Here is a 27,230-nt window from a genome sequence, read left to right on the forward strand (position 1 = left end):
AGGCCATGAGTTTGGCCAGATTGGAAACTCTTTGAGGAAAAGAATTTCTTCTCTTTCCTCACAGTGCCTGCTCCAATACACTGTGTTAAATAGATGTTTAATCAACAACAAATGACAACATCACATAAAACATGCATCAAAGCAGAACTACGAATAGCTTTACCAGGCTATACATACAAAACTATACAAAGTGTGCCAGAGAAGATATTGTTAATGGGTTGTGTTTTTTTTGTATATTATGAAAAAGTATATTTTGAATAATAAGACTCCTCTCTTTCAAGTTCTCATTGGTGTTGGAAAAGGAAACATAAGCATGTTGAAAAATAATTTGGGTGCTTAACAGGCTGGGCCCAGGAGGATAGTTTATAGTACTTAATAGTGTAGTTAAAACTAATTCCATTTTCCTAAGATGAATTGCTTTTCCAGGGACCTGGCAGGTTACTCATTTCATACAATTTTAGTGCGAAGCATCAACTTCCCCAGGTCTGGATAGAGAGTTGACTTGTTACCTCATTTGAAGGATGGGAAAAATAAATTCCCCCGTCAGGAATCTTATAGGGTCATTCTGCCCTTCAGAATAAATACGCCCGCTTTAATTTTTCATGCAAATGGTTCACCCACATCCCAAAGTTCATGTAGCCCCCTCTTGGGAGACAAATGTCATAAACCAGAATGAGGTTGGTCCAGTGTAATCCCACAGGGCTGGGGCCCTAATTCCAAGTGATGGGAAATGCAGATAAAGAGGCGAGGGCTCGAGGAGGGACTTTTATTTACTTTTCTTTCCCTTCCACACAATTTCCACAGGCAGTCATAACCACGGACAGCTAGAGACGGTAATGACTCTACAACCGCTCTGAAGCTTCCAAAGTACTCTTCCAAATAAAAACAAATGATGCAATAAGCACAATAAGCCTTTGGGGAAACTAACCATAAAGGACACTGAAGTGCACATAAACATATGCGGCTCTTCCCCGCCTGGACACATTCCTGCCGAAAACTGAAGAAGGATCTCACACTTCAACAAGCCAACTGTTAGCCATGAGCCTCGGTGCTCCAAGAGGCTTTGTTGTCCAACCACAGTCTTTCAGTGTCCCTTCAAGACATCCCGAACTATTCTTCACGTCTGTAAGATGTACCACATGAAGCGCAACAAAGGAAAAGTAAACACGCTCCCGCAAACAACTTTATTAAAAATAACTATATTACAGTGACTTTCCTTGTTCTTATTAAAGGGAAAAAACAGCGACAGGAATTTGTGTGTGTGTTTTTAAGTTTCAATGATTTCAGCTAACTAGTCTATGTATGTAATTTTGTTAATGCTCTAATTAAAGTTATGCTTAAAAAGCCAAATACCGAAGTGTCAAGGAAAATGCCACAGAAAAATTTTACATGGAGAAGAGAAGCTTAATTAAAAGTGACTTAATCCATCCTTTGGGAGCCTAATTGCTATAAGTAATGGCACTGGGAATGAGTATTTTCAGATTGAAAAAACCAACAATTTTTGCGAAAGAGGGGACTTGGGTATTTGATAATATGACAGTACAGTACGTTTTCAAAAAATACTTGAGGGCTTCCTTAGGATTGTAGATGCTTGCCTAAAATTGAATTAATGTGGATTTAGGTTAGCCACTCATACTTTTCATTAAGCAACTCAATGTGTTCTGGCATTGGTACCTTTGCACACCTCTGCATTCCTTTACCCACCGTGGCAGACAGACTCTAAGGCGGCTCCTAGGATGCTCATAGTGACCATGTCACAGTGGAATCCCTTCCCATCGCGTGTGCACAGAGACTTTGACTTCTTTTTTTTTTTTCCTTTCTTTTTGGTCTTCACCCATGGCATATGGAAGTTTCTATGCCAGGGATCAATCCAAGCTGCAACTGTGACCTGTGCCACAGCTGTGATCTTTTAACAGCTCCTTTAACCCCCTGTGCTGAGGATTGATCCCATGACTCAGCAAGGACCTGAGACACCACAGAGGCAATGACAGATCCTTAACCCACCACACCACAGTGGGAACTCATGACTTACTTCTAACCAATGAAACATGACAAAAGTTTTTGAATGTAGGTGATTATAATACCTATGAGAGTAACGTCTTTCTTACGAGGAGCTCTCTCCCTGGCTGGCTTTGAGGAATCAAGTTACTCTCTTTTGTGAGCTGCCTGCAGAGAGGTCCACGTGGCAAGGAACTGAGGGAAGCTTCAGCTGACATCCAGCAGGAAACTAAAGCCTCATTCTGATAGCCTGCAAGAATTGGATTCTGTCCACAACCCTATGCACATGAAAGTGGATCCTTCCGCAGCTGAACCTCTGATGAGACCCAGCCCTGGTCAATACCTTGACTTCAGCCTTGCAGATGATACACTAAAGCCTTGGGTCGTTCTTTTTTTTTTGAGGGCTGTCTTTTCTAATGCAATGGGAATGGGTGTCCATGGGAACCCATGCTATACTCACAAATACGTAGCCCCAAACTGCAGGGGAGTTACTGAATGTAGCGCCACCACTGAACATGGGGCAGTTAAGAATATGGGTAGACACTTGTCCCTTTCTTCCTAGGAAATATACTTCATAAAGCTCTTCAAAAGGTCTAGTGGGATAGAGCATGTGAAGTCACCAGCAGGTGTCAACCTGACAAAGCTTCCTTGCAGTGGCCTTTCCTTTTTCTTGTTTCCATTTTATTAAGGATCCATGGAAACCACAAGATAAAACATATGCTTTGAGCTGCAAACTTTGTGGTAGTATTGCTACATAACAGATAGATAGATAATACTCTTAATACTCGTTCTAGATGTTAAATGACTCACAGCTCCGGGGGAAAAAATGAATGAACCATGATCACCACGTTTGGTAACAAATTGTAAGCTTTTTTTGTGGGAAACCAGACTGGCTCTTACCACATTCATCAGTGCCAAATGGATGCAAAGGATCTGCCTCTCCACCCCTCAAAGACCTCCTCAGTCCTTTGGTAACAATAATCAACTTAACTGCAATTTTTCCAAACATAAGCATATTCTTGTATGATACAACATAGCTCTGAAATGTCTTAGGTCAAAAATCAGAATGAAAATTTCTGACCCAACACATATTAATTTTATGTTTTAAAATAGCAGAAGCCATCTGGTCAGTGAGAGTGTGCTCTTACTATTGTCTTTGAATTTCTCTGAACTATATTATCTGCTAGAATAAAACATCTAAATGGTTTATCCTACACCAACTATCCTGCACTGGGATGGATGGAGAGAGTCACCTTCTCTAAGTAGGTCATGGAACCAAGAAGCAGCTGGAGTTTCTGTTTGCAGAGTACTTTCTGCATCCCATTCCACCCAAACCCACTGATCCCTGAAGATCCCTGAAATCTCACGGGTGGAGAACCCTACCCATGGAGATAGAGGCAGAAGGAGATTGAAGAGCAGAGGGTTTCAAAATGAGGTGGCCCAGTTCTTGCCTCTTCAAGTTGCATTGGTAGTGGCGGGGTGAGGTGGTGGTGGGGTGGGGTGGTAGTGGTGGTGTGGTGGCAGCAGAGCCTGTTTGGGCTCCTTCCTTTGTCTGGTTGACTAGGCAGGAACAGATGCTCAAATGGCAGAAACATATGAATGTGGGTGTTTAAATGAGGTTATAAGACACAAGAAAAAGAGCAGTTACAAGTTGCAGATCTCAGATCCAGAATCTGCTTAGAGCAGCATTAGATAAAGGTCTACAAAGTCCACTCTTTTGTTCATTAAGCATTTGCCCATTCAAATATATAGGTCAGCTACTATTTGCCAGGAATGAGGCTTGGTGTCGGGGATCAATGGTATCTAAGAAAGACACCTGTTTGAAAAGTGCTGGTGAGATGTAGGACCAGGCCAGAGGCCAGAGGAAGTGAGAGAGGCAGGAGAAGAGAGAACGGCCAGAGTTTAGAAGCCAAGGCAAGGGTGTCTGAGGAAGAGCGATTTGTAAGCAGTTCCCCTGACTTACTCTTTTGTACTTCTCATTGCCATTCTGTTGCTGGAACTCTTACACTTTGCTTCTGCCAAGTGACCCTGGGCCCTTTGCCTTGGCACCTGAAGAGGCCCAGCCTGTCTTGGACTGTCTGGACCCCTTCTGTCTCATTAAAGCATATTGGGGGTCATGGAGCATAGCAACAAGGGCACTGGCTCTGGTGTTGGAAAGTCCTGGCTTAACATTTCATTTCCACCACTTCCAGTCCAGTCATCTTGGGTAAACTGTCCGACCTTTTCAAGAGCATAAGGTTGTTGAGAGGGTATTGATCTTGTTGCCTGGGAGACAGTGGTGTGCTCAATAAATGATAGCCACTATTATTATTTTCTTCTCCGGGAGAACTATAGTTGTTCATCAGCTAATGCTGATAAATTACTGTGCAATAATGTGTTAAAGGGATACTCTATAAATACTCTTGGGAGGAGCCCTTTTAAAGGCTTACACCCATAGAAGTGATTTTCTAACCCAGGAAACATCAAATGGTAGCACAGGCCAGTAGAGAGAGTTCCCAGCTTTCATTTCGTACCGTGGACCAGCTCACATGCTAAGCACTTTTCATTTCTTCTCTAATTTCATCCCCACAACACGTCCGTGAGATGGAGCTCCCACTACTTTTCTAGTGGTGAGACAACTAAGGTGTGGATGATTATATCACTGGTCAGGTCGTGGCTGCCACTGTGAGCAGAGATTTTTTATATTCTTCCCCAATGAGGGCTCCTGGGTAAGAGATCCCCTGGGATTATGCTCACGGTATCAGCACCTTCATGCACCATGGGGCAACCACACAGGACACATGGCTCCAGATGGAAATTTCGTTTTTGTTTTTGGAGAGTAACTAGCTCAGTCCCACACGCTCCTTGAAATACAATACAGTTTACAGTTTTTTTTTTTTTTTGTGCATGTCCACAGCCTTCCCTGCTTTCTGGTATTCCAAACTTCTGCTTCTTCGCCACCCTGGCCTGACTGTCCTGCAAGCTCCTTCCCAAAGCCGTCCTTTGGTCCCAAGCAATGTTTGCCTGGTCAGTGCTCAAGAATTGAAGTAGTCTTGAATTTAGCAAACAGAATTTGAAAAATGTTACCCATGGCTCCAAAACAAAAACAAAACTCAACTTAAAAAAGTCCTGGTTTCCCCCAGGCTCATTCCACCTGGGAAGGGGTATAGGAAGGTGAACAAAGCCCCTTTGTCTGGACTTTAGGCAAAGAAGAGCAAAACCAACCAAAAGAAGCAGAGGTGTCTCCTGGTATGATGGGCCAAGTGTGGTGCTGTACAGAAAGGAGGGGCATATTTTATTTTTATTTTCATTTTATTTTTACTTTTTGCTTATTTTTTTTATTTTTGAATTTTATTACATTTATAGTTGTACAACAATCATCACAACCCAATTTTATAGCATTTCCATCCCAAACCCCCAGCACATTCCCCCATCACCCAAACTGTCTCATTTGGAAAGCTTAAGTTTTTTCAAGTCTGTGAGTGAGTATCTGTTCTGTGAAGAAGTTCATTCTGTCCTGTTTTTAGATTCCACATGTAAGTGATAGCATATGATGTTGGTGTTTCGTTGTCTGACAGACTTCACTTAGCATGATAACTTCTAGGTCCATCCATGTAGCTCAAACGCCATTATTTCTTTCCTTTTGAAGGCTGAGTAATATTCCATTGTGTATATGTACCACTTCTTCTTTATCCACTCCTCTGTTGATGGACATTTAGTTGTTTCCATGTCTTGCTATTATACAGTGCTGCAATGAACACTTAGTTTTTTCCATCCTGTCTCGCATTTTTTTTTTTGAAGGCTGAGTAATATTCCATTGTGTATATGTACCACTTCTTCTTTATCCACTCCTCTGTTGATGGACATTTAAGTTGTTTCCATGTCTTGGCTATTATATACAGTGCTGCAATGAACACTGGGGTACGTTTTTGAGTCACTGTTTTCTCTGGATAGATGCCCAGGAGTGGGATTGCTGCATCAAATGGTAGTTCTAGTTTTAGTTTCCTGAGGATTCTCCATACCATTTACATAGTGTTTGCACCAATTTACATTCCCACCAACAGTCTAAGAGGTTTCCCTTTCCTCCACACCCTCTCCAGCATTTACTGTTTGTAGACTTTTTGATGATGGCCATTCTGGCCAATGTACCTCAGAGTGGTTTTGATTTGCATTTCTCTAATAATGAGTGTTGTTGAATAGCTTTTCATGTGTTTTTTGGCCATGTGTATGTCTTCTTTGGAGAATTGTCTGTTTAGATCTTCTGCCCATTTTTTGGATAGGGTTGTTTGTTTTTTTGGTATTGAGCTGCAGAAGGTGTTTATAAATTTTGGAGATTAATCCCTTGTCATTTGCTTCATTTGCAAATATTTTCTCCCATTCTGTGAGTTGTGTTTTGATCTTATTGATTGTCTCCTTTGCTGAGCAAAAGCTTTGAAGTTTAATTAGGTTAATATTTTTGTTTTTATTTTAATTACCCTAGGAGGTGGATCAAGAAATATTTTGCTGCAATTTATGTCAAAGAGTTTTCTGCCTATATTTTCCTCTAAGAGTTATGTAGTATCCTGTCTTATGTTTAGGTCTTTAATCCACTTTGAGTTGTTTTTGTGCATGGTGTTAGGAAGTGTTCTAACTTCATTCTTTTACATGTGGTTGTCCAGTTTTCCCTGCACCACTTATTGAAGGGGATGTATTTTCTCCACTGTGTATTCTTGCCTCTTTTGTCACAGATTAGTTGACTGTAGGTGCGTGGGTTTTTACTCTGGGCTTTCTATCCTGTTCCACTGATCTATATTTCTGTTTTTTTTGTGTGTGTGCCAATACCATATGGTTTTGATGACTGAAGCTTTGTAGTATAGTCTGAAGTCAGGGAGCCTGATTCCTCCAGCTCCATTTTTCTTTCTCAGGATGGCTTTGGCTATTCTGGGTCTTTTGTGCTTACAAACAAATTTTAAAATATTTTGTTCTAGTTCTGTGAAAAATATCCTTGGTAATTTGATAGGGATTGCATTGAATCTGTAGATTGCCTTGGGTAGTATAGTCATTTTGATAATATTAACTCTTCCAATCCAAGAGCATGGTATTTATTTCCATCTATTTGTGTCATCTTTGATTTCTTTCATCAGCTTCTTATAGATTTCAGAGTACAGTTCTTTTGTGTCTTTAAGTAGGTTTATTCCTAAGTATTTTATTATTTTGATGCAATGGTAAATGGATTGTTTCTCTAATCTCTCTTTCTGGTCTTTTGTTGTTAGTATATGGAAATGCAGTCAATTTCTGTGTATTAATTTTGTATCCTACAATTTTGTCAAATTCATTGATGAGCTCTAACAGTTTTCTGGTAGTCTTTAGGATTTTCTAGGTATAGTATCATGTCATCTGCAAATAGTGATAGTTTTACTTCTTCTTTGCAGTCTGGATTCCTTTTACTTCTTTTTCTTCCCTGACTGCCATGGCTAGGACTTCTAAAACTATGTTGGATAGTAGTAATGAGTGTGGACATCCTGGTCTTGTTTCTAATCTCAGTGAGAATTCTTTCAGCTTTTCACCATTGATAATGATGTTAGCTGTGGGTTTGTCATATACAGCCTTTATTTTGTTGAGGTAGGTTCCCTCTATGACCACTTTCTGAAGGTTTTTTTTTAATCAGAAATGAGTACTGGATGTGTCAAAGGCTTTTTCTGCATCTATTGAGAGGATTATATGGTTTTTATTCTTCAGTTTGTGAATGTGGTGTATCACAATTATTGATTTGCATATATTGAATAATCCTTGCATCCCTGGGATAAATCCCACTTGATCATAGTGTACAATGCTTTTAATGTATTGTTGGGTGTGGTTTGCTAGTATTTTGTTGAGGATTTTTCCATCTATGTTCATCAGTGAAATTAGTCTGTAATTCTCTTTTTTTTATGGTATCTTTGTCTGGTTTTGGTATCAGGGTAATGGTCTCATAGAATGAGTTTGGGAGTGTTCCTTCCTCTGCAATTTTTTGGAATAGTTTAAGAGAGGTGTTAGCGCTTCTCTAAATGTTTGATAGAATTCACCTGTGAAGCCATCTGGTCCTGGACTTCTGTTTGTTGGAAATTTTTAATCGCAGTTTCAATTTCAGTACTTGTGATTGGTCCATTCATCTTTTCTATTTCATCTTGGTTTAGTCTTAGAAGATTGTACTTTTCTAAGAATTTGTCCATTTCTTCTAGGTTGTCCTTTTTTTTTTTTTTGGCATATAGTTACATGTAGTAGTCTCTTACCATCCTTGGTATTTCTGTGATGTCTGTTGTAACCTCTCCTTTTTTATTTCTAATTTTATTGATTTGAGTCCTCTCTCTTTTTTTCTTGATAAGTCTGGCTAAGGGTTTATCAATTTTGTCAATCTTTTCAAAGAACCAGCTTTAGTTTCATTGATATTTTCTGTGGTTTTGTTTCTCTTTCATTGATTTCTGCTCTGATCTGTATGATTTTTTTCCTTATGGTAACTTTAGGTTTTGTCTATTCTTCTCTCTCTAGCTGCTTTAGATGCAAAGTTAGCTTGTTCATTTGAGCTTTTTCTTGTTTCCTGAGGTAGACTTGTATTGCTATAAACTTCCCTCTTAGAACTGCTTTGGCTGCATCCCATAGGTTTTGGAGTGTCATATCTTTGTTGTCATTTGCTTCTAGGTATTTTTTAATTTCCTCTTTGATTTCTTCAGTGATCCATTGGTTGTTTAGTAGCATGATGTTTCATCTCCACATGTTTGTGGTTTTTTTCTGTTTTTTCCTTGTTGATTTCTAGTTATATAGAAACTAAATTGTGGTCAGAAAATATGCTTGATATGATTTCAATTTTCTTAAAGTTACTGAGACTTGATTTGTGGCTCAGAATGTGATCAATCCTAGAGAATGTTCCTTGTGCACTTGAGATAAATTCTGTATTCTGCTGCTTTTGGATGGAATGTCCTATAAATATCTGTTAAGTCCATCTGGTTTAATGCTTCACTCAGTGCCTGTGTTTCCTTGTTGATTTTCTGTCTGGATGATCTGTCCAATGGTGTGAGAGGGGTGTTAAAGTCCCCCACTATGATTATGTTATTGTCAATTTCTCATTTTAATGTTGTTAGCAGTTGCTTTGTACACTGAAGTGATCCTATGTTGGGTGCATATATATTTACAATTGTTATATCTTCTTCTTGGAATGATCCTTTGATCATTATGTAATGTTCTTCCTTGTTTCTTAAAATATTCTTCATTTTAAGGCCTATTTTTTCTGATATGAGTATTGCTGCTCCAGCTTTCTTTTGATTCCCATTTTCATGGAATATTTTCTTCCATCCTCTCACTTTCAATTTGTATGTGTCCCTAGAAGTGAAGCAGGTATCTTGAAGACAGCACATATATGAATATTGTTTTTGTATCCATTCAGCTTGTCTAAGTCTTTTGGTTGGGGCATTTAGTCCATATACATTGAAGGTAATTATTGATATGTATGTTCTTATTGCCTCTTTATTAACTGTTTTGGATTTGTTTTTGTTGCTCTTTTTTTTCCCCTTCTCTTGTTCTCTCCTCTTGTGGTTTGATGACTATATTTAGTGTTGTGTTTGAGTTGATTTTTCTTATTTGTGTGTGTATCAATTGGTTTGAAGTTACCCTGAAGTTTTGATATAGGATTATATATATATATATATATATATATATATATAACACACAACACACACACACACACACACACACACACTCACGAGATTGTTTTAAGTTGTTGGTCTGTTAAATCCAAGTGCATCTTCAGTGTCCTGCATTTGTACCCTCCTCTTCTCATGATTTCTGATTTTGGTAACATTTTTGTGCACGGATGATTTCCTACCTTTACTGCATATATACATTTATGGGTAAGCCTTGTCATTTGTGTTCTTTTTATTTCTACTTGTGGTCTTTTTTTCCTACCTAGATAAGTTCCTTTAGCATTTGTTGTAAAACTGGTTTCGTGTTGCTGAATTCTCTTAGCTTTTGCTTATCTGTAAAGCTTTTGATTTCTCCTTCAAATTGGAATGAGGGCCTTGCTGGGTAAAGTAATCTTGGTTGGAGGTTTTTTCCTTTCATCACATTAAGTATATCATGCCCTCCCTTATGACTTGCAGAGTTTCTGCTGAAAAATCTGCTGGTAACCTTGTTGGGGTTCCCTTGTATGTTGTTTCTTTTCCCTAGCTGCTTTCAATATTTTCTCTTTGTCTTTAATTTTGGTCAGTTTCATTAATATGTGACTTGGGGTGTTCCTCCTTGGGTTTATTTTACATGCTACTTGTTGTGCTTCCTGGATTTGAGTGAGTGGTTCCTTTCCCATGTTAGGGAAATTTTCAGCTATTATCTCCTCAAATATTTTCTCTGGCTCCCTCTCTCTTCCATCTCCTTCTGGCAACCCTATAATATGGATGTTGATGCATTTAATGTTGTCCCAGAGTTCTCTTAAACTGCTTGATTTCTTGTCAATCTTTTTTCTCTTTTTTGTTCTGCATCAGTGATTTCCACTAGTCTGTCCTCCACCTCACTTATTTGTTCTTCTGCCTCCTATATTCTGCTATTGCTTGCTTCTAATGAATTTTTTAATTTCAGGTATTGTATTTTCATCTCTGCTTAAGTTTTAACTCTTGTATTTCTTTGGTCAATGTTTGCCGCAAATTATCAATCGTGCCTCTATTTTATTTCCAATGTCTCACATCATCTTCAGCATCATAGATCTAAAGTCTTTTCCTAGAGCTGATAATCTCCAGATCACTTAGAAGTTTTTCTGGAGTTTTTTATAGCTCCCTTATATGAGTTATAGTTCTCTGCCTTTTCATTTTTATAGGTTTTTGGTGTGGTCTCCTTTTTGCAGATAATAGTGTTGTAGCCTCTCCTATTTCTGATGTCTGCCCCTCTTGTGGCTGCTGTTGGTATGGGGGATTGCTGCAGGCTTGCTGATAGGAGGAATTCGTGCCTGCCCACTTGTAGGTGGGGTTGATTCCTATCCCTCTGATGGGTGGGGGCTTTGTCTCTGGGAGAGATTAGAGGCTGGTTGTGTGCCTAGAGAGTCTTTAGGCAGCCTACTTACTGATAGGTGGGGCTGTGATCGCACGTGGTCTGGGGCTTCTCAGCATTGATGGGTGGGGCCAGATTTTCCCAAAATGGCCACCTCTAGGGGAACACATGCTGATAAATATTCCAAAGAGCTTTGCCTCCAATATCCTTCCCCCACAACAACCCCTCATCACCCCCCCCACCGTTTTCCCAGGAGATCCTTCAAGATGTGTAGTCAGGTCTGACCCAGATTCCTATGGAGACTTGGATGCACCCTGGGACCAGTGCACATGAAAGCCTGTGTGCACCTTTCAAGAATGGGCTGTTTCCCCCAGTCCCATGGAGCTCCTGTGCCCAAGCCCCAGTGTCCTTCAATGCCAGATGCTCCAGGGCCTCCCTCTCCCAGTGTCAGATCCCCAGGCATAGGGACCTGATGTGGGGCTCAGAACTCTCACTCTTGTAGGTGAGTCTCTGTGATACAGTTACTCTCCAGTCTGTGGGTTTCCCACCCGGCAGGTAAGGGGTTGCTCATATCGTGTTATCGCCCCTCCTACTTCTTGATGTGGCCTCCTCTTTGTCTTCTGGAGGAGGCTATCTTTTTGAAAGTTTCCACTCCATTTTGTTGAAAGTTGTTCAGCATTTGGTTGTAATTTTGTTGTTTTCATCAGGAGGGGCATATTTGTAGAAGCTATAGGAACTGCTGGCCCAAATTAATGATTCTACATCCACTGACAAATCTAAAACTAAATGAAGACTTCAGAGGCACACAGAAAGATACCTTCCCTATGCTCTTCCAAGCCAGCCAATGGATTCAGTGGGAAAAGAAAGACAAATAGCTGAGACTTGTGGAAGAGAGAGGAAGCCAGGGGAGAGGACGAAGAAGAGAGAGGAGAGAAAATATGAATTACAAAGATGCTCATTCAGTCAACAAGTATTTGGAAGTGGTACCAATGATTCCATGTGTGGGCTCTGCTGCAAGCTGGCTGGGGGACTGGGCCTTGCACTGTCCTGTAAAGGGGGGAAGTGATGGGGACATGACTAGTATTTACTTCTTAAGGGAGTTGGATAAAGCCCTTGGTTAGTATCTGAAACAGAGAGCCCCCTCAGCATTACTATTATTATTGGCATTATTTACTTGTTCACCATTTTCAAGGCACTTGGGTGACAGCATTAAGGTGACAGAAATGAAAACCTAGCTCTGATCTTATAATCCAGTGTTAAGAGGAATTCAGCAAACTTGTCTTTGACTGCAGTTTTAAGTATGCTACAAAGAATTGTGGGATTCAATAAAATTTCTGATTAAGAGAATGCCAAAGAGATGCACACAGGCATTGCTGTTTTATGACCAGAGAGCAACACTGAACATAAAACGCTCACCTTGATTAACTACCTTCCTGGGCCAGGAGATCAGAGAGAGGGAAGAAGGTAGAAGAAAGGAGTTTACCTGCACAGCTCTCTACCTTCTGGTCACCTTCCTATATTATCTGGATTTATGCACATGCACTCGTGTTTCTGGAGCTAATTTAGGGTGAAATTATTAAGTTCATGGATTGAGAATGATAAAGGTTGTCTGTTTCATGTCTCTAATATTAGGTTTCTAAGCAACAACAAGCTGTTCTGGTCAGATATGTTGTCATAATTTATGGAATTCCTCTGCATTATTGCTCAAATGCAATTTACAAGTGCTGTTCAAATTGTGCAAGAGGTGGTCTTGAGGTGATCCTATTCCGGGCCAAAATTCTCAGCTTTTTATGACAGTAGCATCAACCTGAACCTTTCAGGGGAATCAGAGGTTGTTGGGAAGGTTGTGAAAACCCCCATTTGCACTGCAACTCTTGCTGAAATCATCTGGTTCGCTCACAGTCTATACAAATTATGAGAAGCGTTTGTCCTCACCCCCTCCCAGGGCACCTGGAGTGCAGCCCTCAGGACAGCCTATCCCTCTTTTTTCCAAGGGTTTAAGGCACGTGCACATCTGTTGTTGACACGTGGGGTGCCTCAGCTTTCCCATAACCTCCCATACTGTGGGAGTGATCATGACATTTGAAAACAGAAGGAAAGAGAGACCCTCTAGGCAGAAGGTAGACACATATGACACAATTAAAACTAAAACATGGTTGGTCTGCTGGGCGGTATTATACTGAGATGAGGGATATACTGCCTCTCTATTATACTCAAACTGCTAGGTGCTAGTGAGGGTTTAAGCTAAGGAAAAAATTAAATAATGGTATCTGTTTTCTCATTCTGTGAATATGCTGCATTACTCAGTTTTTTTTTTTTTTCTTCAAGCCTCTGAAGGTAAAATTGGGACCCTTTCCTAATTGACCTGGGGTACTTCAAATTTACTTTGGAGAACTCCTTTTCCTAGACAGACTGACACTGCCTTTTAGAGTCCGAGGGAGAAAAGCAATTAAGAACCTTAGCCTGGGGATCACCCAGACCTGGGATTGATACCCGACTCACACCTACTTACTAGCTGGGTAACATTAGCAAGTAGCTTCACACTGTGCAAGCCAATCTCCTTATCTGGAAAGCAGACGGAGAACCCACCACTCCAGAGCATACTTTTTAAGTGTATTTTTTAAATTATAGTTGATTCACAGTGTTGTGCCTATTTGCACCGATACAGCAAAGTGACCCAGTCATACACAGACATACATTCCCTTTCTTATATTATCTTCCATCATGGTCTGTCCCAAGAGACTGGACATAGTCCCCTGTACTGTACGGTAGGATCTCGTTGTTTATCATTCCAAATGTAATAGTTTGCATCTACTAACTCCAAACTCCCCATCCATTCTTATTTGCATTATGCAAATAACACACTGTTTTTTTTTCCCACCTCTTCCTCTCAGTGACCTACACATAGTAAGTACTCAATAATTTTTTTATCATTGTAATTGTTTTTCTATCACAAAACAGATTCACTCCAACAAATAAAATACACAAGCTGATACTTAAAGGAAATGGAAAAATTACTTAAGGCAATGTGCATGGATCTCTGTGGTTTAAAATGTGATAACTGGACAAACGTTTCTTTCTGGTTGAGTGCTCAGTAGAGTTTGCATAACATGCCTTCAGAAATGCCTCCTCTAAGGAGAAGAGAACCCCACCAGGTTCCGTGTAGCATTTGAATTTGAAGGAATTCCTTTCTCACAAAGTTGCCATTTGGGAAGATAAGTCCCCAGGACGAGTGGGACAAACAGCAGGAAGTCTTGGCTTTTGGCTGCCAGAGCATCTCAAATAGTCCATGCAGTCTTGGACCTCTGCTTCAATCTCTCTATCCAGAAAAGCAACAGGTATATTGCATGGACGGAGGTTATTTATTCCTTCAAGACTGATTTTGGAGTCAGAAGTAGCTTCAAATTCTAGCTGCACAGAATAGGAGCTCTGTGACGAATGATTTTGAGGACTCATCTATGCCTCTGGGGGCTGGGAATTAATGGGGTACCTTCCTGATAGGGTTGCTGGGAGGGTTTACAAAGAATGTAGGAAATGGCCCGGTTCTGCAAGTGGCAGCCAGTAAGATAATGAAAATCACACTCAATCTTCTGCTCTCAGAACTCCATCTTAACTGAGGACCCCAAAGAGCTTTGGTTTGTGAATTTCATTAATTTTTAATGAAAATAAATTAAAATTTATTTTATCCATGTGAGAAATTAAGTGAGAAACTTTAAAACTATTTGGGTATTAATGACTTTAAAAATCACAGTAAACCATATGCCAGCCTAAAAACATTTTTAATGAAAAATCACTTTTAAAAACAATAACAGAGATGACTTCATAATTATATGCTTTTTCCTAGGTCTCTTTAATGTCTTGGAAAAGAGTGGAATTCTTGTATTTGCTGCCACTAATATCTGTTGCAGTATCACATATCATGTAGCTTCTGGAAAACTCCACTTTACACTCAAGAGGGAATGAGAATAGAAAAAAAAGCAAATTATACATTGCATTATAAGAATAGTTTTGATCTTATGAATTCCCTGAAAGGGTCTCAGGGACCCTCACACTTGGAAAACAGAACAAATGTCTTTCAAACTCTCTCAACTGCAGAAGATAATCCAAAAGTTTATATAGAAAAAGGAAACCAGTGCATAAAGACACAGAGAAACACCAAGGCCAAGGATACTGAGGCCCACTGACGAATTCACTTTTGGAAATAAGGTTGTACTTCACTAGGGTTGGGGGAATAGCAGGAGTGTGCAGGTATTTACCAAACCAGGCAAGTATGTATCATATTCTGCAAACAGATCCGACAATTTTCTGTGATGCTGGTTATTCAGACATCATAGAACACTCCTCCGTCTCCTTCTTCCTTCTTCACCCACATCTCCTCTGCTCTGCCCCAGAACAACAGAAAAATGCTTCTCGCTCCCTAGATTAGCAAATGATGCAGTTATGCCCCATCAGAGCATGGTGACTTAAAACCGTGGAAAACTCATGGATTTTTCAAATATAAGAGATCTAGGTTCAAGTGCTGGATCTGCCACTTAGGAGCTATGGTCTCGTAAAAGTAACTTAAATTTACTGAATCCTAGTACATCATGGGGATTGTGATGGATTAAAAATGGCTATATTCTCTGCAACTCCTCCCATCCAAAGTGTGGAAGACAATGGACTATTACTCAGCCACAAAAAAGAAATCTTGCCATTTGCAACAATATGGATGAATCTAGGTATTATGCAAAAGGAAATAGGTCAGACAAAAGACAAATACACTGTATGACCTCACTTACATGCAGAATCTAAAAAGCAAAAACAAAGCAAAATGGAAACAAATTCAGATACAGAGAATAAATGGATGGTTGCCAGAGGAAGAGGTGGGTGAAAGAATTGAACAGCATTACGAGTATGGACTTCCAGTTATAAATAAATAAAGAAGCCATAGGGATAGAATATACAGCACAAGGAATATGGTCAAAATGTTGTAATAACTTCTTATGTGGACAGATGCTTATTGTGGTGATCATTTCATAATGGACGCAAATGTGAAATCTCGATAATACACCTGAAACCTGCATAATATTGTGTATCAACTATATCTAAAGAGCATTTTTAAAAGGTAAGTCTATTTTCCCATGCCTTGAATTAGCCAGGCCCTGTGTCTTGATCATACTCTAGAAGTGGCAATGTGTAATTTTTGAGCACGGTTTCAACAGGGCTTGTAGCTTTGGCTCTTGTCTGGTAGGACCCTGAGCCCTGCATGCTGTGAGGAGAGATCACAGGGAGAAGAGGCCCCGCCAGTTGTGCTGAGGCTCCAGACGTCTGACCCTACCCAGCCTCAGCCAAGCAGCCATATAGAAAGCTCCAACGCAAACAGCAGAACCACCACCCATTCAGCCCACAGACCGGTAAGAAGTGATCGTTTGGTTTGAGGCCACTAAATAGATGGGTAGTTTCAAGGGTGACCAATTTTTCTCCCAGCATGCCTGGGACTTGCCCACTTTTAGCTGCAAGTCCCACATCCCAAGAAACCCCTCGGCCCTCATTGGTCACCCTATTTGTAGCACAGCCACAAACACCTTACACAAGAATAAAAGTGTGGGACTCCGTTTTGAGAGAATTAAATAAAATGAGGAGGCTAAAGGCAACACAGAGAAGCTATGCAGTGAAAGAGGCTTTTTGTTTTGTTTTCAGTTTCTAAAACTTTAAATAATCTATTTTATGATTACTCTACCATTAACAAAATAAAGATTTCCATAGCTAATCAAATGTTGATTGCTCCTCTTTGTCTATAACTGAACTTCTCGTTCAGGGCCCTAATTGCTTTCCCTATACCAGAGTGTTCTCGGCGGGCGAAGGTTACATTTCAAGCAAAGCACTGGAGCAGCAGGCCCATGGGAAATTATGAACCAAAAAGAGAAAGAAAACATTGGACTTAACTAAATTCAGACCGGCTGTGAATTCTCAGAACAGTATCACTGCTGAATATGGAAAGCACTTAATATTATGTCATTCTGGGTGGGTCTAGAACAGGACCAGTTTTTGGATAATATTTTCACTATCGTGAAAACATAATTTGAGGCAATAATCTGCAGGTAAGATCAATGTCCTGTGCCCACAAGATGCCAAAATCCTGAGGGGCTCCTGGGCATTAGAGTTGGAATCTTTAAAATTCTATTTTAGAGCTGTTTCTTCGGAAGAAAAATAGGAGGCGAAGTGGCGGGGGTAGAACCCTTGTAAAAATCTGAAATTCATTAAATGTGGTGTCATCTTTTCCCCATGTCCTAATTATTTGACCTAAAAATGTATTTTAGATGACCAAGAGGTAACACATCGCTCTGCCTTCACTGAAGCTGGCCTGTTATTCACACTCTTGTAACGATTCCCCCACCCTAGTGGCCAAAAGAACTTCACACTTGCCAAGAAGATAACTACCCTGTGCATCGCTCAAAGAATTCTGACTCTGCAAAAAACACATGTGAAATCATTCAGCAGGCTGAACAACAAAAAAAAATGTCAGCCCTGGAGAATTTAATCAAGAAGGTATTTCCTCCTGCAGACTTCCAACAGCCAGCGTGCCGAAAATGGCCCGGACACATCTGTATTGCATGTGTCTTCCTTGCACACGGGGCCATATCAAGACAGTCAGAAAAGCATTTCTGTGGCCCTGCAAACAAGCGAATGACCAATTCTTGAACAAGTTCAAACTAGGAGTCCGTCAGCCAAGTATTAACTGCCTTTGCTCCTTGGAGAAAACAAGCAAATACGCAAAGAATCCAGATCTTAACTTTTTAAAGAATAGAAGGTAGGCAGGGCTCTACGCTGTGAAACAGCCTTTAAAAGCAAGAGACTGCCCTCCATGGCATGGCATCTATCCCTATATTTGGCATTTCATCTGCATTTACTCCGTTTATAACCCTATCTACATCCATCCATCCTTCCAGCAGGATTATAACTCAGTTCACCAGATACTGAAAAGGACTGTCTCTTCACTTTGGAATGCCAGATTATTAACCCCCAAATTTAGAAAATTTTTTATCCTGTTGGCTATCAGAAAGCCACTACAACTCCATCTGGGGATAGAGTTAAACATTAAAGAGCAGTTGAGTTTAAGGACTCACCATTTTCCAAATTAAAAATCAGTGTCAGGAGCCAAGTTTTAGATAGACTTTCTAGCCATTTTCTAGACATTTCTAAGTATTTCTAGAACTTTAATTCTCAGCCTCTAAAATTAAATATATCACAGCTTGCTAGGATAAATTGTATACACAACTATGTAAATAGAAAACGTAAGTCAAAACCCAACTTTTAAAAGGATAAAGCTTTAACAAACACTCAATGAAATAAAAGCCTGGTGATAATTATACATTAAGAGAATAATAAAAGGAGATTGGACCCCTGTGAAAAATGTATTTTTAATTGTAAAAGTTTATCCAAGTAGCCACAAAGGCCACCAATATGATAAAACATCAAAAAGCTTTATTCCTTTCCCATATCCATCATCCTCTCATCTGATTATAGGGTTTAATTTGTTTCTCTTTTACCTACCATCTATTCTTCACATAGATATGAGTCAGCTTAAATAAGAGGAGAATGTGAGAAAAAGAATACATATGTGTGTGTGTGTGTGTGTGTGTGTGTGTGTGTGTGTGTGTGTGTATGACTGGGTGACTTGTAGAAATTGACAGAGCACTGTAAATCAACTATAATGGAAAAAATAAAAATCATATAAAAAGATAATTACTTTCATCAGCTCCTCTGCTTAAGATTTAATGGCTTTGGGTTTTTATTCTAAGAGCAATGCAAGCTTCTTATTGTGGCTGACAAGGGATTAGATGACCTGGTCCTTGGCTACTCTTGACTCATTTGCAAATTACCCTGTCCCTTGGTCACTGCATGCAGTTACCCAGGTCTCCTGTTCTGTTTCCTGAGAAATCCTGAGTGCGTCCTGCTTTGAGGTTTTTAATGTTCCTCTTCCTGCTGCCTGGGATGTCCTCTCCTTGGCATTTAACTGTCTCGTCTCATCCTCAATCCTAAATCAGCGTCACCTTCTCAGAGACGCTTCCCTGACCACCTTTGTTTAAGTGGCTGCCTCCCTGCTGCCCTTACTCCCAGTCACCTCATTCTATTGCACACTTCCCTGGCTCTTATCAAAGGCGAAATTACTATTTATGAGTTGGCTTGCTCGTCACCAGTCTTGGATGCTAGAAGGTAAGTACCTTGGAAGCATCATCTGGACTTGCTCATTTACTTCTGGATCCCCTGTGCCTAGAATGGTGCCTGGTTTTGGTTTTAGGAAAATTGTTTGTCTGATGCCTAAAGAACTGATAGGAGGAGGGCCAGGCTGGAGCAGGGAGGGGGCCAGGCTGGAGCAGGGAGGGGGCCAGGCTGGAGCAGGGAGGGGGCAAGGCCAGAACAGAGAGGGAGGCAAGGCTGGAGCAGGGAGGGGGCCAGGCTGGAGCAGGGAGGGGGGCCAGGCTGGAGCAGGGAGGGGGCCAGGCTGGAGCAGGGAGGGGGGCCAGGCTGGAGCAGGGAGGGGGCCAGGCTGGAGCAGGGAGGGGGCCAGGCTGGAGCAGGAAGGACATTTAGGAGGCTGCAATAATCTAGGAGAAGGATGACTTTGGTGGCTACAACCAAAGTAAGGGTAACAGGGATAAAGAAATGGGGATGGACAAGAAAGGTCTTTAGGAGAGAGAATCAGTAAGACTTGATCATTGGTGGAGTAAGGGAGATCTCAGGGTCATATCCAGCTTCCCCCTTTACAGTGAATTTCCCAAACAGGTTCCTTCCTCTGTAAGTTTGAACGCCTAATAACTGAAGATTTTAGTGAAATCACTCTGCTGTTGACCACAGCTGATGGGTACGAGTACCAACACCTCCATGGCACATGGCACTCATACATAGATTATAAGAAGGAGGGCAAGGCATTTCAGTTTCCCAACCAAGTCTGGGCTGTTACTTATGCATATTGCTACTACTACTCTCTTTTCCACTCTCAAGTGTCCTGGTTTGAATGATAACTTTTATGGTCACACTAGCTGCTTAGGGAAGGTAGTTGCCTCTACAATTATCTGATATTAACTCTGTCCAACATGAGTGCCCAGTGTTTAATTGTGCTTGTGCCTGTGCCAGTAGAATCTAGCTTTTAGGAACACAAATACTATTTGAACAAAGAGAATGGTTTACCCAAGGTGATGCTGCTCGCCATTGGCTGCATATTCCAGAGCCGGACAGAACTGTGAATGAGAGTAAGACTGAGAAACCACCCCTCCCTGATCCCAGGCCCTCCTACAAGCTACTTCCATCACCAAGAATCATTTGAGTTAATTTCTTTCTCATCATTAATGAGCTGAAATGACAAAATTACCACCCTATGGAGGCAGCAGCAATGTCAAAGAGGTAGTGCCTCTATTTTGTAAGGACTTGAATTTCATGTATAGGAAATTGCACTAGGAGAACCATGAAGGCTTCTCAACATGTAAGGATGAGTCACAGAAGCCAGCAAGACTCAAGACCTGACGTTATGCAATGTCCAAGAGCTCAGAGCTGGCAACCGAGAAAGGAGAAATAAGCTCTTCTGCTGATTGTGAACAGGAATGGAGACCTACCACCAAAACATCTCTTAAATCCATCCACCGGTCCCACACTTTGAAGATATTGCAAACTTGGAAAGTAAAAGAGATTTTCTAAGTGTAATAATTTTAAGACCTCGGGGCTCAATACTGTCTTTGCAAAATCATCAATTTCCATGTTTCTTACTTGTTGGTCTAAGCTTTCAATGGGCTATTTGTCTATAAATTACAGCAATTCCTGTACCTTCTCTCTACCCTACCTTTCTGTTGGCATAGTAGTTATAATTCCACCAGACATTTCCTTAAAAGACTAGGTGATACTGTAATCTGAGAGATGTTCAAGAAAGCAGGCTAAGTTTTCACATCAGTGACACATGGTTCTGAATAATTGAGAAAAAGCTTTCTACTATGCCTCTAGAATTTGGAGTTTTTTTTTTTTTTTTTTTCCATTTAGCTATTGCGTCCCGTGAAATGTCATTGAGGCTCTCTTTTCTCTGTTGGCTATTAGCCACCACTCAGAAAGAAAACCTCCAAGTTGGGGTGGAAGGTAGATCTCAGATGGATCCAGAGAAAGTCTAGAAGCTTCGTCAAAGGACTCCTTGGACAAAGAGATTCCTTGACCATAATTTGATTCACTGGGAGGCAGAAAATCGAGTAATAACTGGCAACTCAAAAAATTGCCAGCTCTATAATGCAATGATACATCTTCAGAAATTGAGAAAAGCATTTACACAAATATGTACCAAGCACCAGAGACTCAGACAACTTTCTATCCTCCAAAGTGTAAATTTAATATGTAGATAGACAGTAATGCAAAAGAAAACAATGCTACAATAAACGGAGAAGGCCCCCAGATACTGAAACCCAATGAAAATATCATTATTGACAAAGTTGACCTAAGTATATTGGAAAAAGTGGTACTGACATTTTCTGTTCTTTCTTTCTCCTTCCATTTTTTTCCCCTTAAAACCCATAGCAACACAAAGCCTCCGGCTGGGTTATGAGGAACACTATTTATTCTCTCCCACCCCCCACCTGACCTGATTAGTCAGAACGCTTTGAATGATTAGTTTTCAATTTGCACCACTGCCAGAGAGAAAGGCCTCCAAATTAAGGGTGGCATTGACTGTTTATGCCTCTGAGAGTCACAAAAAAAATTTCAGCAATGCTAAAAGAAATGCTGATCCTCCGAAAGGATTTTATTTAATGAATTTTTGAAAAATTAAGGGTTTTGGAAACTTGCCAAAACATGTTTAAAATTCCACTTACAAGTTTATCTGCCTGGAGAATTTGAGTGGTGAGGGCTTTGTCATTTCTTAGTGTAAAAAGCTCTGACCTTGAATTCTGGGAGCCTTGGACCCACCAGCGGGGATGTTGACAGAATTAGAATTCTGGCTCAAATGTAGGGCCCGACTGCCACCCTGACTACCCCTTAAAACAAACGAGGTGTGTCATCACTCTCCCAAATGCCTCTCCAGGTGGTTTATTCTCTCTGCTTTTGGAAGCCACACTTAGGGGAAAAAAAGAGAAAATGTTTCAATAAATATTGGTCTGTTTGGTTGGCACAGAGGGATGGGAATTTGCACAGTTTTGTTGGGCACATTTTCCTTAACTCCTTGCCAAGGAAGTTCGAATGCTGTGCCTCAAAAGGAAGAAGGCAACCACAGATTAGATGACTATTCTTTCCAACCTACATTGATGCTAAAGGAATGCAGCATGTCTTTGCAGCAAGAGAAGGACCACATTAGAAGCCAGCTCACTTGCATGATTGACTTCCCCCATGTTCAAACTGGCCCATCCAATGATGTAGCTTATTCATGACAGCATCATGCAGAGAATAACAGCTCACTAAGGACTTGTGAACAATGTTCAGGGATAAGGAGCAGACTCATTTCTGTTCTTGTTGAAATTTGATGACTATGGTTTATGCCACGGCAAATGAAGGTTCATTAGATTTCAAAGCAGTTCCCATTATATAAATTGGAGCTGAATGCTCATTTTTTCTCATTCCCATCTTATCTTCTCAACTCTTTTATGTGCATTTAGCCAAGTAGTCATGCTCCCTCTCAAATGCCCACAGGCTTCTTGGTTAATGCTTCCGCCTGGGTTGGCACAGGAGAGAGGCGTCAACCTTAAATGACACCTCATTTGCATGAGGTCCAGTGAGATGACGAGAGATGGTCACAACAAGGAACTTGTGGACCTCTGGTAATGGAAGACACCAAACTCATTGAGACTTGGTATCTAGCATTTGGAGACCTACAGGCACCCCTGAAAGCATCCCTGGGCTCAGACCAGCTGTTGGTAGGTGAAAGAAATCAAGGTTGGTGCTCCACTTTGCAGTTAACATGAAACAAGCACTGTGCCATGTAACAGGGCTCTGCAGTCATCGTCTACAAAACCCCAAACCTTACCACGGATCATGTGTTCATTATGAATTACGGCGGGGTATTTCCAATTTTTTTCCCTACTCAGAACCACAGCCCTACTATTCATAGCTGAGTGGTGGGATTTCTGGAACTGCTGCTTTGACCATGTGGTACAAATACTCACAGGGACCCAATAACTTATTTCCAAACACAACAGAAAGAACTGACACTTGTCATCTGCGTTTCATACCAACTACACCAATATGACTGATTTCCCTAGATTGTACCTCAGGTCATCTCCCGTTCTTGGTTTACTTATTTAGTTTTGTGGTTGGCCATCCTCTTTACCCAATGCATGGGATGGTTTTCTTCTTAATTATGTTGTATTGCTCAGGTCCATTTAAAATCTCAAGAACTAGCTCTTGCATAAAGCTTTTCTGGAATCAGTGGTTCCACTTTTCAGGCCAGAAATAATAGCCTATATTTCAGTTAAAATTTCTGTGACTGTATTTCCTAGTAGAACACATCACCTGATACAGTGAAAGCCCTTGAAAACTGTCCTTAAAAGGTACTTAAGTTGCCTAGTAGTTTATCAAACTGGGTTGGGTGATAAAGGTAGTGGGTCGTATAAGAAGTTCTGACAGAAAAAGTATTTTATTGCTGGCATTATTTAGAATTACTGTGCATGATCATAATGAAAAGAAGGTCAGTTTTCATTTGGTTTTATAATTGTATTAAAATTCTTTACAGACAAAGAACCCCCTTAGCCTATGTCACCTTGGGCAGAGTTCTCCCACCCTGTCCTTGTATGCCACTTTTAAAGTCCAAAATAACCAGCTTCTATTCAAAAACAAAACAATTCTGTAAAATCCTCCTGAATAAAGCACACATTTTACCTGTAGTCAAAGATTTCTAAGATGGTAGGGAAAAGAGCCAAACTCTGTGTACATAGCAATTACATTATTCTCACAAAGACGCAAGACTGCAAGACATGCATGCTGACTTTCACACCCTAGCTTATTCCTTCTCTGTTAATACACATCAAGCAAATCACTTAGAGTCTATAAAATCTCACACTTCCCCTTAATTTGATAGTTTTGTTTCTACTACACACAGCTTAATTTCTTTTGGGGTTTCCCCTTCCTTAGGTAAAACTAGTAACTCAACAAGAAATGATCAAACCAAGTGAAAATATTTTTTTCTTGTCTTTTTCTGGGACTTTCCTGAGACTCAGGGCTCCCCAGACACAAGGTCATGTCTGTTCGTTTACCTTGTCACTGAAAATATTTCAATCACTCTTTTGATGGTAACTCTTCCCCAGTGTAACAGTTAGGGAAGCATCGGGAATATGGATGGAGATGTGTCTGTGTGCAGACAGGTGCATGAGAAGGCTTGAGGTCAGACCCGAAATGACACGCATCACCCTGCTCATCGATACCACTCACTGGCAGAACTCCGCCACCTGTAACATGCGGCAGCAGTGCTACCTCTGTCAGAGGCAAGACTTAAGCTGCTAAAAGCCAAGAATCAGCAGATCCCACACATGCTGGTGAACTTCTTCCTTTGGTTGAGAATTTTAAAAATCAAGGACCATCGGTAGCAATTCACTTAAAAATCGTTCAGTTTTGTATTCGCCTTCTAAATAATCAGTTTATACACCTAAGTATCTTTGATCACACAAGCTCCCTGCATGTGTAAGTGTACAGAAAAAAATTTGGTTTCATGTGGTTTTCAGAGACCAAAGAGAGAACATGTAAACATTTACAACGAGCAAACAGAGCCTAAATTCATTATCTTGGTACAAAAGGCTTTGGAATAAATGGAGAAAATTATCTGTCTTGAGTTTTCCATGAAGAACTTGACTACTGCATGTCACCCAGAAAGCACAGCAACCAATATATAAGCTCTCACCAATCAATCATTGCAAGGCAGTGGCTCATACTGTGTTCTAATTCTCAGCATTTTTACTTTACCAGAAATAAACACTGGTACAGAAGCTTTGGAGATGTGGTTCATTCTTTTAGGTGCAATATGAGAACAATGGTGACTAATGGGCTACATTCTTAAGACCAGAAGAGAACGTTAGATTAATAAGCAAAAAGATGTAATTATCCCCAAATAATAGGCATCAGCAAGCCAGGACTCTGCAGAGATGGATTGCTTCTGCACGCCAAAGAAACTCATGAAATCTTTCCCCGGCTGTGTCTCAAGATAAAGAGATCTCACAGACACACACATTAAGAAAAATAAAGCAGCAGGTCCCTTTTACTTAGGTGTGCTGTTTCTACCCCTGATGATAACTGATTACATTACAGGAAAGTTACGTAGGTAAGTCATTCTGCATTAAGTCTCAGTGCTTAAACAGGATGTTTCTGAACATTTAACCTCTTACCACAGAATGAAACATAGCAGCAGGCGCCAAAACGAAGAATGAATGAATAAGAAACCAGAACGGTCCTCCACTTACCTCCACAGCGTATCTGGGTTTCATTCAGTGAGTGTTTTGGTCGATTGTCTCTTTACCTTGATTTTGGCATCTAGGTCACCTCGCTGTTGGTGGTGGGACCCCTTGTACTTAGAAGTGCAGTAGCTTAATACCTATACATATGAGGAATAGAACATAAAACGTCAGGACTGACATACTGTCCAGACCCACTCCCTAGCCAGTGACTCCAATTAACAGTAAATTTTAAATCAGAGACTCTCAAGCTTTAGGGGGCATCACAAACACGGGGATGGTTCATTAAAACCCAGGTGGCTGGCTGCCAGCCTGAGTTTCTAATTTAGTAGATGTGGGATGGAGTCAGGAATTTGCATTTCTAACAAGTTCCCAGGTGACGCTGATGCTGTTGGCCTGGGGTACACTTTAGGAACCAAAGTATTAAACTGATAAACACCACCACCTATTTGAACATCGTCTGTATGCCTGGGAATACAGAATAAATTTTGCCTTTAAAGAGCCAGAGAGGCGTTCCCGTCGTGGCTCAGTGGTTAACGAATCCGACTAGGAATGATGAAGTTGCGGGTTTGATCCCTGGCCTTGTTCAGTGGGTTAAGGATCTGGTGCTGTTATGAGCCGTGGTGTGGGTCGCAGACGCGGCTTGGATCCCACATTGCTGTGGCTCTAGCGTAGGCCGGTGGCTAAAGCTCTGATTAGACCCCTAGCCTGGGAATCTCCATGTGCCACAGGTGCAGCCATAGAAAAGACAAAAAAAAAAAAAAAAGAGCCAGAGATGTCACCCAAACCATTGCACTTTCATATTAATATTTGTCATATCAACATTTAAAATTTTTGTTATATTTTGTATAACATAAAATTTTTGATAAAACGCTGGTAATTTCTAAGGGCTTACAGTATAAAATTTAAAAGTTAAAGTTAATAATTGATACCTTTCAAATACTCTTGTTTATAAGACAGTAAAAATCAGGTAGAATAAGTCACATAAATATGAACTCACAAATGTGAACATTAATACTAATATGAAAATCCTTTTTTCCTTTCTTTGCTGGAAAATAAAATAATACTAGGGATACATTTATTTAAAATCTTAACCTCATTTTCTCCCATCAAAAAAAAAAAAGCAAAAAGTGATCAGGATAATACTGCATCTTCTTTAGAATCTTTTTTGCAGCCTCATTACCTTCCGGGAAAAGTATGGATTCCTCTTTGGTGTGGTACCCTCAGCTCATCCTTGGAAAACTCAGCAACTTGCCACTTCTCCTCAGTTGAAGGAAGAGGACTGAGACCATCAGCTTTTGCTGTGGGGTCTCCTCAGTCTCTTCTTGGGTCTGGTCAGTTCCCAGCAGCAGCGGACCCCTGGCACCCCAGTGGCCAACAAAGCCTAAGGTTGTGACCGTGCAGGGAGATCCCTGAGAGAGAGTCTATCAGGGGTCAAATACAGCCTGGCTTTGCCCTGTTGGGCTGAGTCAGTGCTTCGGGGAGACCGCGGGAGGCCCCCAGAAGAAGCTGCCCTCTGCAGCCCTTTCCTCCTGACTTACACCTGACCTCTCACTTGCAGGACCGCCCCGTCCTGCAAGATGGCTGAAATGGCAACACCTGAAACACCCTCTCATTGAGCCAGTGGGAAACCATGGCGTGAATAAATTAAGCAGTTTCCTTAGAGGTACTGTGGTAGCGTGTGCTGCTTGCTCAGAATGACAACTCAGGGCTCAAGGTCCCTTCTTATGCTTTGCTGTTCCCCCACCTCTGCGGTTTCTATGGTGCCAACATAGATCCTAGACCAGAACTTGAGCAGCCTTGTTTTGGAATCCTGGCTGACTTGTCTGGAAGGACACTCATGTCGGCGCAGTCATCCTCTCTGGTTGACCACGTGTGCCC

At 40.8% G+C, this 27,230-nt stretch overlaps 1 long non-coding RNA gene across 1 annotated transcript; it reads right to left on the reverse strand.

Annotated features, from left to right (window-relative positions):
- On the reverse strand, positions 144–26,960 carry LOC110259526. The gene is made up of 3 exons (XR_002341964.1): positions 26,533–26,960; positions 25,359–25,489; positions 144–1,123 (listed from the first exon to the last, which is right to left on the reverse strand). It is a non-coding gene; the product is annotated as an uncharacterized LOC110259526 (long non-coding RNA).

This window comes from Sus scrofa, chromosome 2 (genome assembly GCF_000003025.6).
Source record: "Sus scrofa isolate TJ Tabasco breed Duroc chromosome 2, Sscrofa11.1, whole genome shotgun sequence".
NCBI classification, from domain to species: domain Eukaryota; kingdom Metazoa; phylum Chordata; class Mammalia; order Artiodactyla; family Suidae; genus Sus; species Sus scrofa.